Source organism: Gorilla gorilla, chromosome 2, assembly GCF_029281585.2.
Source record: "Gorilla gorilla gorilla isolate KB3781 chromosome 2, NHGRI_mGorGor1-v2.1_pri, whole genome shotgun sequence".
NCBI classification, from domain to species: domain Eukaryota; kingdom Metazoa; phylum Chordata; class Mammalia; order Primates; family Hominidae; genus Gorilla; species Gorilla gorilla.
In genome coordinates this window covers 148,311,928-148,323,621 of record NC_086017.1, presented here as the reverse complement: position 1 = coordinate 148,323,621, position 11,694 = coordinate 148,311,928, and positions in this window count along the sequence as shown.

Below are 11,694 nucleotides of genomic sequence, written 5' to 3'. Positions count from 1 at the left end.
AGGGGTTAAAGTAAAAGTCTCAATTCTTTTTTTTTTAATTTTATTATTATACTTTAAGTTTTAGGGTACATGTGCACAACATGCAGGTTTGTTACATATGTATACATGTGCCATTTGGTGTGCTGCACCCATTAACTCGTCATTTAGCATTAGGTATATCTCCTAATGCTATCCCTCCCCCCGCCCCCCATTCCACAACAGTCACCAGTGTGTGATGTTCCCCTTCCTGTGTCCATGTGTTCCCATTGTTCAATTCCCACCTATGAGTGAGAACATGCAGTGTTTCGTTTTTTGTCCTTGCGATAGTTTGCTGAGAATGAGGGTTTCCAGTTTCATCCATGTCCCTACAAAGGACATGAACTCATCATTTTTTATGGCTGCATAGTATTCCATGGTGTATATGTGCCACATTTTCTTAATCCAGTCTATCATTGTTGGACATTTGGGTTGGTTCCAAGTCTTTGCTATTGTGAATAGTGCCGCAATAAACATACGTGTGCATGTGTCTTTATAGCAGCATGATTTATAATCCTTTGGGTATATACCCAGTAATGGGATGGCTGGGTCAAATGGTATTTCTAGATCTAGATCCCTGAGGAATCGCCACACTGACTTCCACAGTGGTTGAACTAGTTTACAGTTCCACCAACAGTGTAAAAGTGTTCCTATTTCTCCACATCCTCTCCAGCACCTGTTGTTTCCTGACTTTTTAATGATTGCCATTCTAACTGGTGTGAGATGGTATCTCATTGTGCTTTTGATTTGCATTTCTCTGATGGCCAGTGATGATGAGCATTTTTTCATATGTTTTTTGGCTGCATAAATATCTTCTTTTGAGAAGTGTCTGTTCATATCCTTTGCCCACTTTTTGATGGGGTTGTTTGTTTTTTTCATGTGAATTTGTTTGAGTTCATTGTAGATTCTGGATATTAGCCCTTTGTCAGATGAGTAGGTTGCAAAAATTTTCTCCCATTCTGTAGGTTGCCTGTTCACTCTGATGGTAGTTTCTTTTGCTGTGCGGAAGCTCTTCAGTTTAATTAGATCCCATTTGTCAATTTTGGCTTTTGTTGCCATTGCTTTTGGTGTTTTAGACATGAAGTCCTTGCCCATGCCTATGTCCTGAATGGTAATGCCTAGGTTTTCTTCTAGGGTTTTTATGGTTTTAGGTCTAACATTTAAGTCTTTAATCCATCTTGAATTAATTTTTGTATAAGGTGTAAGGAAGGGATCCAGTTTCAGCTTTCTACATATGGCTAGCCAGTTTTCCCAGAACCATTTATTAAATAGGGAATCCTTTCCCCATTGCTTGTTTTTGTCAGGTTTGTCAAAGATCATATAGTTGTAGATACGTGGCATTATTTCTGAGGGCTCTGTTCTGTTCCATTGGTCTATATCTCTGTTTTGGTACCAGTACCATGCTGTTTTGGTTACTGTAGCCTTGTAGTATAGTTTGGAGTCAGGTAGTGTGATGCCTCCAGCTTTGTTCTTTTGGCTTAGGATTGACTTGGCGATGCGGGCTGTTTTTTGGTTCCATATGCACTTTAAAGTAGTTTTTTCCAATTCTGTGAAGAAAGTCATTGGTAGCTTGATGGGGATGGCATTGAATCTATACATTACTTTGGGCAGTATGGCCATTTTCATGATATTGATTCTTCCTACCCATGAGCATGGATTGTTCTTCCATTTCTTTGTATCCTCTTTTATTTCAGCAGTGGTTTGTAGTTCTCCTTGAAGAGGTCCTTCACATCCCTTGTAAGTTGGATTCCTAGGTATTTTATTCTCTTTGAAGCAATTGTGAATGGGAGTTCACTCATGATTTGGCTCTCTGTTTGTCTGTTATTGGTGTATAAGAATGCTTGTGATTTTTGTACATTGATTTTGTATCCTGAGACTTTGCTGAAGTTGCTTATCAGCTTAAGGAGATTTTGGGCTGAGACGATGGGGTTTTCTAGATATACAATCATGTCATCTGCAAACAGGGACAATTTGACTTCCTCTCTTCCTAACTGAATACCCTTTATTTCCTTCTCCTGCCTGATTGCCCTGGCCAGAACTTTCAACACTATGTTGAATAGGAGTGGTGAGAGAGGGCATCCCTGTCTTGTGCCAGTTTTCAAAGGGAATGCTTCCAGTTTTTGCCCATTCAGTATGATATTGGCTGTGGGTTTGTCATAGATAGCTCTTATGATTTTGAGATATGTCCCATCAATACCTAATTTATTGAGAGTTTTTAGCATGAAGCGTTGTTGAATTTTGTCAAAGGCCTTTTCTGCATCTATTGAGATAATCAGGTGGTTTTTGTCTTTGGTTCTGTTTATATGCTGGATTATGTTTATTGATTTGCATATGTTGAACCAGCCTTGCATCCCAGGGATGAAGCTGAGTTGATCGTGGTGGATAAGCTTTTTGATGTGCTGCTGGATTCGGTTTGCCAGTATTTTATTGAGGATTTTTGCATCGATGTTCATCAGGGATATTGGTCTAAAATTCTCTTTTTTTGTTGTGTCTCTGCCAGGCTTTGGTATCAGGATGATGCTGGCCTCATAAAATGAGTTAGGGAGGATTCCCTCTTTTTCTATTGATTGGAATAGTTTCAGAAGGAACAGTACCAGCTCCTCTTTGTACCTCTGGTAGAATTCGGCTGTGAATCCATCTGGTCCTGGACTTTTTTTGGTTGGTAAGCTATTAATTATTGCCTCAATTTCAGAGCCTGTTATTGATCTATTCAGAGATTCAACTTCTTCCCGGTTTAGTCTTGGGAGGATATATGTGTCGAGGAATTTATCCATTTCTCCTAGATTTTCTAGTTTATTTGCGTAGAGGTGTTTATAGTATTCTCTGATGGTAGTTTGTATTTCTGTGGGATCGGTGGTGATATCCCCTTTATCATTTTTTATTGTGTCTATTTGATTCTTCTCTCTTTTCTTCTTTATTAGTCTTGCTAGCGGTCTATCAATTTTGTTGATCTTTTCAAAACACCAGCTCCTGGATTCATTAATTTTTTGAAGGGTTTTTTGTGTCTCTATTTCCTTCATTTCTGCTCTGATCTTAGTTGTTTCTTGCCTTTTGAATGTGTTTGTTCTTGCTTTTCTAGTTCTTTTAATTGTGATGTTGGGGTGTCAATTTTGGATCTTTCCTGCTTTCTCTTGTGGACATTTAGTGCTATAAATTTCCCTCTACACACTGCTTTGAATGTGTCCCAGAGATTCTGGTATGTTGTGTCTTTGTTTTTGTTGGTTTCAAATAACATCTTTATTTCTGTCTTCATTTCGTTATGTACGCAGTAGTCATTCAGGAGCAGGTTGTTCAGTTTCCATGTAGTTGAGCGGTTTTGAGTGAGCTTCTTAATCCTGAGTTCTAGTTTGATTGCACTGTGGTCAGAAGTCTCAATTCTAAAGGTTGAGGCTCACAGCATTTTTCTTTGTTGGGTTGCCAGAATTCTGACAGCCAGGCTTATATTTATGTTCCAATCAAAAGCATGAAAAACCTTTTCCAAGGACTATGTTCAGTCTAAGAAAAAGACCTAGAGAAAATGATGGCGGGAGTTTCTAAGCAAAAGACCCAGCCAGATCTCCCTACAGTGAGGCCTATAATTAGCAAGAAGCAACCAAGCTTAGGAACCTACTCAACTATGAGAGGACAACCCAAGATCCCCAGGCATTTGAAGAAGTCCTGTAATTGAAAAACAGGAGCTAAAAAAGTTATTTGAATAAAACATATTCCATGTGGAAGAATAAAACTTTTAAAATTATTAGTAGTATCATTATAGACATAAGAGAAGATGCTGTATATTGCACGAACTGATAAAAAGATCCCATTTTTAAAATAAGGAAAAGGACCTTTGGAAATTAAAAAGATGATGACAAAAAAAAACTTCGTTTTCAAGGTTAAAAGTTTTTTTTTTTAAGTTGAGAGGCTATGTCTTGAAGTAGAACAGAAAGATGAGATGGAAAATAAAAAAGAAATGATTAAAATTTAGGAGGAAAAGTTTAGGAGATCTCACGTCTAAATAACAAGATTTTCAGAAAGAGAGAGTAGAGAAAATTGAGGGGAGGACATTTTTAGAGAAATAATTCAAGAAATTTCCCAACACTGGAAGGGTGGGCTGGTAGCTGCCCCACGTGTTCAGAAACTACTCAGGGAATGGATGAAAATTAAACCACATCAGGACATATAATTATGAAATTTTAAAACAATAGAAGACCTTTCAAACTTCCTAAGAGGAAAGACAATAGCAAGACGTTAAAAAAAAAAAAAAGCACAGTTACCAGAATAGCTTTACAGCCCTAAATAATGACATTCTAAATGTAGAAGACAGTGGAACACTGCCTTTAAAATTCTGAAGGAAAATTATTTTCAACCTAACATTATACATCCAGCATAAGTATTTTGTGAGAGCAAAATAAAGACATTTTTAGGCATTCAAATACTCAAAAAGTTTATCTCCCATACATCCCTTCTCCAGAAGCTGCTGTAATATAGTCTTTGCCAAAACAAAGGCATAAACCAAGAAAGAGGAAGATAGGGAATACATGAAAGAGGAAAACCAATACAGGAAAGATGAAAGGAAGATTCTTAGGATAACAGATGTGTTGCCAGTGTAGAAGGCAAGCAGTTCTGACTGGAGTTTAGAGGTCCCCAGGGGACACTTTAAGAAGATGACATTGACAGAATACCTGATGTGTTTCAACATATCAAGAGGAGATTTTTATACATATACTCATAAAATTAAATACTATCCAGAAATTAAAATGAATCAACACACACATCTCAACATGGAGAGGCTTGGAAGAGAAAATGTTGAGTGAAAGAGCAATGAGAATACCATAAATACTACAATGATACCATTTGCATTTAAGCAACAATAATAATGGTATTAGCAGTACTGTAGGCTTTCCTTGAGGGGAGGAAAATAAACCAAGGTCCTAAAGTTCCCTTTCCTGGGGAAAGAGGAATATGAACTGTACTGGGGAGGAGAAAATAAAGGAGACTTCAATTTTAGTTACTTTTTTTTTTTTTTGAGACAGGGTGTCACTGTGTCCCCCAGGCTGGAATGCAGTAGTGCAACCTCGGCTCATTGCTGCAGCCTCAACCTCCTGGGCTTAGGCGATCCTCCCACCTCAGCCTCCGGAGTAGTTGGGACTACAGGCATGTGCCACCACGTCCGGCTAATTTTGTAGAGATGGGGCTTCATCAGGTTGCCCAGGCTGGTCACAAAGTCCTGAGCTCAAGCAATCCACCTGCTTCAGCCTCCCAAAGTGCTAGGATTACAGGCATGAACCACCATGCCCGCCTCTATTTCTTTTAAATGATTTTTTAAAACCTAAAGCAAAAATGACTGTATTAGTTAATTCTAGGATGTGAATACCCAAGCATTGATCTTACATTGCCCTTTCCATTTTTCTGTATTTTTTTTCCAGAAAGGAAAGAAGGAAGGGAGAAAAAAAAAAAAGACAAATGCTGCAACCACAGCCTTTCCAAGGACCTGGGCCAAAGGGCCATCTTGTCCTGGCCCGCTCCAGTTGGCCCTTCCTCCTAACCTAAGTCTTATCTTCATCTTGTTCAATCCACTGCTCACAACAGAACACAACCATTCTCAAAATATATGTTTTCTTTTTCTAATAAAATCCCTTTTTAAATCTTAAATTTGTTGCCTTCTCAACATAGTCTATTGAATTTGCGCTTTATCAAAAGTCTAGAGTAGGAAGGGTGTGTTATCTTCTTTCAACAGCAGAATACTGAGGTTGTAAAATAAAGGTTTGAGAAAGGGCTTAGTAATTAAAACATAGTTAACTACTCATAATAATACTTAATATAGCTATTACTTTAATAGAAAAAATGTAAGCAACAATTGACTCTCTCTCACTCATTCTCATCTATATCTGGCAAAGTGCAGCCATGACTGAAGACTCTACTCTCACCTGGTGGCAGCTACCTCAAAGACAGTTAAGTGTCCAGGAGGAAATCAACATGACTTGGGGTTGCTCTGTCAATATTACCTAAAAAGTGATAGTAAACATAATAATCATGAAGGGGCTTGGGAGTGGGTGATGCTGAGAAGGTGTTGGTTCTGTTTAATGTAGAGATTTGCCCTTGGCCTTGAAAGGGCCTGCTAAATGCTTAGCTTCAAGTGCACATTCACAGCTTCTGCAGAAACCCAAAAAGCTGAGCCTACAGATACCAATGCATATGGTCTCAGATAGACTCAAAATAGTTCATCATCAAACTCTTTCATTTGATTTGGAACTGGAAGAAGAATTACGAAGAAAGCACAGTGAAAAGTACTGGACAGTTATCCTTTCTCTATTTAAAAAAAAAAAACAACTCTAAAGCTTGGTGAGAATGTTGTGTGCTTGAGTTCAGGTCAGTGCTTATATTCACTGACGCTTGATGGATTTCTGACTTCAAATGTTTTATCAAGACAATCCACCTTGTAGCAATCTCCAAAGAAGACTGTGTGGCTCTATTAAGTCCACAATTTGCTTTTTAAAGGTGACTAAATACATTTTTTCACAACAACGACAAGTCATCTCCCTCTTGGAGCCAACAGAGTTTGTCACCCAGCTTCCCCTGCTTTTCAAAGCCAGCCATCAAAAAGCAAAGGAAATGTCATGACTTTGGAGCGGTCAGAAAGCTCTTAAGTCGCAGTGCAGGCTATTTCTCCTTTTGTGGCACAGAAAAGAGTGGACGGACACAATGAATAAATAATCCCATTGTACTTACAAATGTGTAACAATCCTCCAAAATGAAGTGAGGAACAAAGATAGGAGATAGCAAAGCGGCCTGGGCCTTAACAGAACAGCTTGCAATTCCAGGGCCTAAACTGCTTTTGCAAACATAAACACACACACACAGCAACCATGAGAAAATAAAACTTAAAAATGGCATCCAATTCAGCATGCCAAGAGGCTCAGCCTAAATGGCCTTCTGCGTAATTCACTTTGGACACTTTCAGCCTCTGTAGGTGAGGGCACCACATCTGCAAGAAGGTTAATACCTTAAATGGTTCAAAATAACTGACTTTGAAATAATCAGCAGGGTCACCAGTTGTTGCTAAAAACACCTCTTCATCATTTTTACTTCACCACAGCCTTTCCTTTCCCTTTTAAAGAAGTCTTGTTGTTTTATGGTCCGGAATTTGTCCACGGCCTTCTTTTTCCATCACTAGTACCTGCAGTCACTTCTTCCCTACCTTGAAATACAGAATCTAGGAGCAAACAGCAGAGCTGTGACCACCAGAAGCCCAGCAAGGACGCTCCGACACAGATTCTAGTTATATGTCATTCTTGTACATTCATAAAAATAGGAATGTAAGTGAAATAAGTTGGTATGGTATTTCCAAAACATCTTCATATTCTAAGTCCAGCTCTTCTGAATTGCTTTTCAACTGAGGCATTAATGATCATGGTTTTCTACCCAATATCATCATCAAGGCATTAATGATCATAGTTTTCTACCCAATATACCATCACGAACATTGATGAAGAGACATTTCCTGGGAGTGCTCCACTATTGCCTCTGGGATTTTCTTCCAAGCCTCAGACACCATTCTACAAGTTTAATGTTGAAGCTTTCTTAAAACTGCCATGCAATAAAACTACTTTGTGACTGAGACTCAACTGAAGGAATTGTAAGATCCCATTGACTAGAAGACACATCCTGAATCCATGCATAATTAAAGCTCTGATAGAAATAATAATTATGCCTGTAATGCTACCCTGGGTAAAAAGAGCAGGGATGCAGAGCAGGGACAAGGGACACATGTCCATTTTGATGAAAGCAGGGTCAGAAACCAACTGAGTAGAGAGAACAATTGTGACCCAATCATTTTCCAACATGGCACCTTTTGTTTGTTGCCCCTAGGGATTTATCTATCCCAAGGCAAAGCACCATGGTCAGGAGAGAAATGTGTGTCTGTTTTTTGGGTATTGTTTTGTTTTTTGTTTTTGTTTTGTTTTGTGTTTTTTGTTTTTTTGATGCAGGGGGTGGATGGAGTGTTGCTCTGGTCACCCAAGGCTGGAGTGCAATGGCATGATCTCAGCTCACTGCAACCTCTGCCTCCTGGGTTCAAGTGATTCTCCTGCCTCAGCCTCCCAAGTAGCTGGGACTACAGGTGCCCACCACCACCCAGGCTATTTTTTGTATTTTTAGTAGAGACGGGGTTTCACCATGTTGGCCAGGCTGGCCTCAAACTCCTGACCTCAGATGATCCGCCCACCTCAACCTCCCAAAGTGCCGGGATTACAGGCATGAGCCACTACGCCCAGTCTATGCCTCTGTTTTCTAATGGAAGAGTATGAAGGCAGATGGAAAAGAAGAATCTGCAGACCTCAGGCATGTCCCCAGGTGGATAAATATTAGGAAAGAAGACATGTGGCACCTGGGGATCTAAACCATCTGTGTGCCCTCACGCCTCCTGGGAAGTCTGTGGGTTCACCAGTGGGGATGCATTCACCAGTCTGAAGACCATAACACCAGAATGGCTTGATGTCTAAAATGCACTGAAATAAAACTTTAGAGTTCTGGTTTAGAAGGCATGGACTGCCTCACTGCTCCTACATGCTGAGGGCTCCCTCATGTATGCTGCAGTGTCTTAGGAGAGGCTTCAATTCCCAGTCACCATTATCCACCAAGCTGGAATGATACCAGACTTTTCCTCCATTCCATGAGCCAAGAAACCAAAAAGGAGACAAGGGAGGAACCCCTCCTAGCACTTTTAGCAAGACAAATACTGATTTTCCCCCATACACAGAGTCAACATAAAAGCTCCCTTGCTTCCATCACAGTTTATGTTCCAAAGACCTGGCACATAAACATCTAGCAGGGAGCGAGCATGTCTAGGTGCTTATGAAAATGCATGATGTTTTAACAACTTTTTTTGTGCTTTAATCCCCCTTTAAAATTAATGTTCCTAAGTCCTGAGGCTGCTGCGATAGGATCTCAGCCATCTGCCCCTGCCTGTTCCTATGGCATCCTCTGATTAAACAAAGGGAGCCGGGCTGAAGTCACAAGGGTTTTATTTTACAGGGGACCCATGCATTCTCTAAGGGCCTCATTTAGGAATACAAACAGTTTTTAAAATGATATTTTTTGAACTAAATGAATACATTGTCTTCCTCATCTCTTCTGGATTAGAGAACTGGGAAAAAGGTCCCCCCAGGACTTCTGGAGCTTTTCTATACTCATAATTTCAGATACAACTTCTCCCCTAGCAGCTCCCATCCACTATCAAAATGGTATTTCTGTTTGCACAATCGTCTGTCCAGTTTCTTGTCATCTTTCTGATACATTCTATATATTCAGCTATACTGAATACTGTATTCCATGAACACATCTGATCTAACTACTTTAGCAGACTCAAATTTTCACAAGCCACAAAATCACATTTACCAAAAGAAATGGAGCTTAATTTTCTGTAACTCTACTCAATTTCTACCTTGAATTCTCATTTCCATTTGACAGCAGAAAACAGTTTCAGGTAAATTCAATCACATTAGTTTTTACTCAGACATTTTAAGTTTAACTCAGTCAAATTTTGTGTGTCTTTTGTCCTGCACTCCACCCCTGCTCCATACTTCCCTTTTCAGCAAGGGGAACAGCTAAGTTCCAAAAACAGCACCCCAGTCCAGGACATGAGAGCAGGCACTAAGGGAGCCTCTGAGCCATAGCCACCCTCAGCTCTCTGGTAATATCTGCTGACCTAAGCTCCTCACCCTTTATCAGCCATTTGTGCATGTCTTCTGGGGATGTGGGGGCTTTCTGATGCTCTCCATCAACATTCTGCAGCTTGTGACAATCTACTTCTCCCATGCTTTTGTGGCCCTGGGGAATATTAGCAAGAACTGCTACTTCTTACATTCTAGAGGGTAAGTAGGTTACAAGTCATTACTACTCTCAGAAACCCAAATTTAAAGGAGTTTCTAGGTATCCATCCTGGTACCCAGCCCAAGGTAGGGCATGAGGAAGAAACCTCACTCCATTTCTAATCCTGTTGCCCCTTTCCCAAATCAACCTCCTGCCCTCTGGATCTGTTACTTATGCCACCACTTGTGGTATGGCCCTCATGGCAATTTTGAAAATTTGTGAGGGTATTTCCCCCAAAACATTTTATTTCAAAAGCTTTCAAATTTATGGAAGAGTTGCAAGAATAGATCCAACTATAATTACCCAAATAGTAAAGAAGTTTAGCATTAATACTATTATTATATAATTTATTATTCAAGTGTCCCCAGTTATCCCAATAATATTTCTTATAGCTGGTTTATAGTTCCATCCAGGATTCAATTAAGGATCATATATTGAATTTAGTTATCAAGTCTCTTCAATCTCTATTACTCTAAAATAGTTCTGGCACTTAGTGAGCAGGAGCCAAGAATAAAAGACATCTCACAATGCTTGGGATGGTCCCACCAATAAAGAATTGTTCTGCATCCTGCATGACTTGAGTACTTTTCCCAGACAGTCATATAGGTTTAAAAATCACTTATAATTATTTGCACTCAGGGCCTAATTCCATTTTACATATAAACACACAGAAACTTTTGCACACTTTAAACATAAAATATACACTGAATTTTCTAGGGCAGCAACAATAATATAAATCAGGAAAAGGTTGAATGAACCCTCTTTTTTAGAGACTTTCTCAGGAGTTATTCATTTCAGAAAAAGTATGTACCAATGGCAATACCATTTATGATATTTAAATCACCACATAACACCTCTAGATCAGTCTGTGTTCAAGGCCGTGATACTCACTGTGGCTCAATGTTCACGTTCAAGCATAGAACTACATTGCTATATCCTCTACTGTAGCAGTTGGTGTCTAAGCACTTAAATGTTGAAACATATGTTTTAAGTAGCTTTCATTTTGTTTTTCCTTTATATCTGTTAGGGTGTTATATTGATACTTTAAATTACATAGTAGATCAGATTTACCTATTGGTTTTATTTGAGGATAATAAAGGGGACTTTGCAAAGTACCCATTATAAAAAGGGGTTTCAAACAAATTGTCAAAAATGTATAAGTTACTCAGGGAAGTATGAACATGGTAATTAAGGAATTATTATTAATTATCTCTAGTGTAATAATCATATTGAGGTTATGTTTTCTAAACGAGTACTTTATTTTAAAAGATTACATCCAGAAGTATTTTCAGATAAAATGCTATGATTTGCCTTGAAATCATCAGGGTGGTAGAGTGGGTCAGGTGGAGATAAAACAAAAGGTAGCACATATCAGTAATTGTTGAAGCTGGATGATGGCTACATCGGGTTCATTTTACTATTCAGTCAACTGGTGTGGATTTTTGAAATTTTCGGTAATAGAAAGGTTGAACTAAAAGAAAAAGGGAGTCTGCTGGGTTTGATGGGGTTGAGAACCACTGATTTGTGATGAATTGTATTTCCAGCTTCCTTTAGGACCTGCTCTTTTGATATATATTTTATAAAATATATATCATACATATATTTGAAAGCATTGGCTCTCAAGAATGTTGTCTTCATCAGGAGTTTTTCTAAATGTATTTGAAACTCAACATCCAAGGCTTGACTCTGTGTTCCTTTGTATATTTCCTTTAATTAATATGGCAGACTGTGCAGGAGAGAGGAGAAAGGTCACGGGGCAGAAGGGTGGAAATAGTGGGGACAGAGAGGTTTGGGAACCACTGGGCAAGGGAGAAAAAATCTTGATAAATA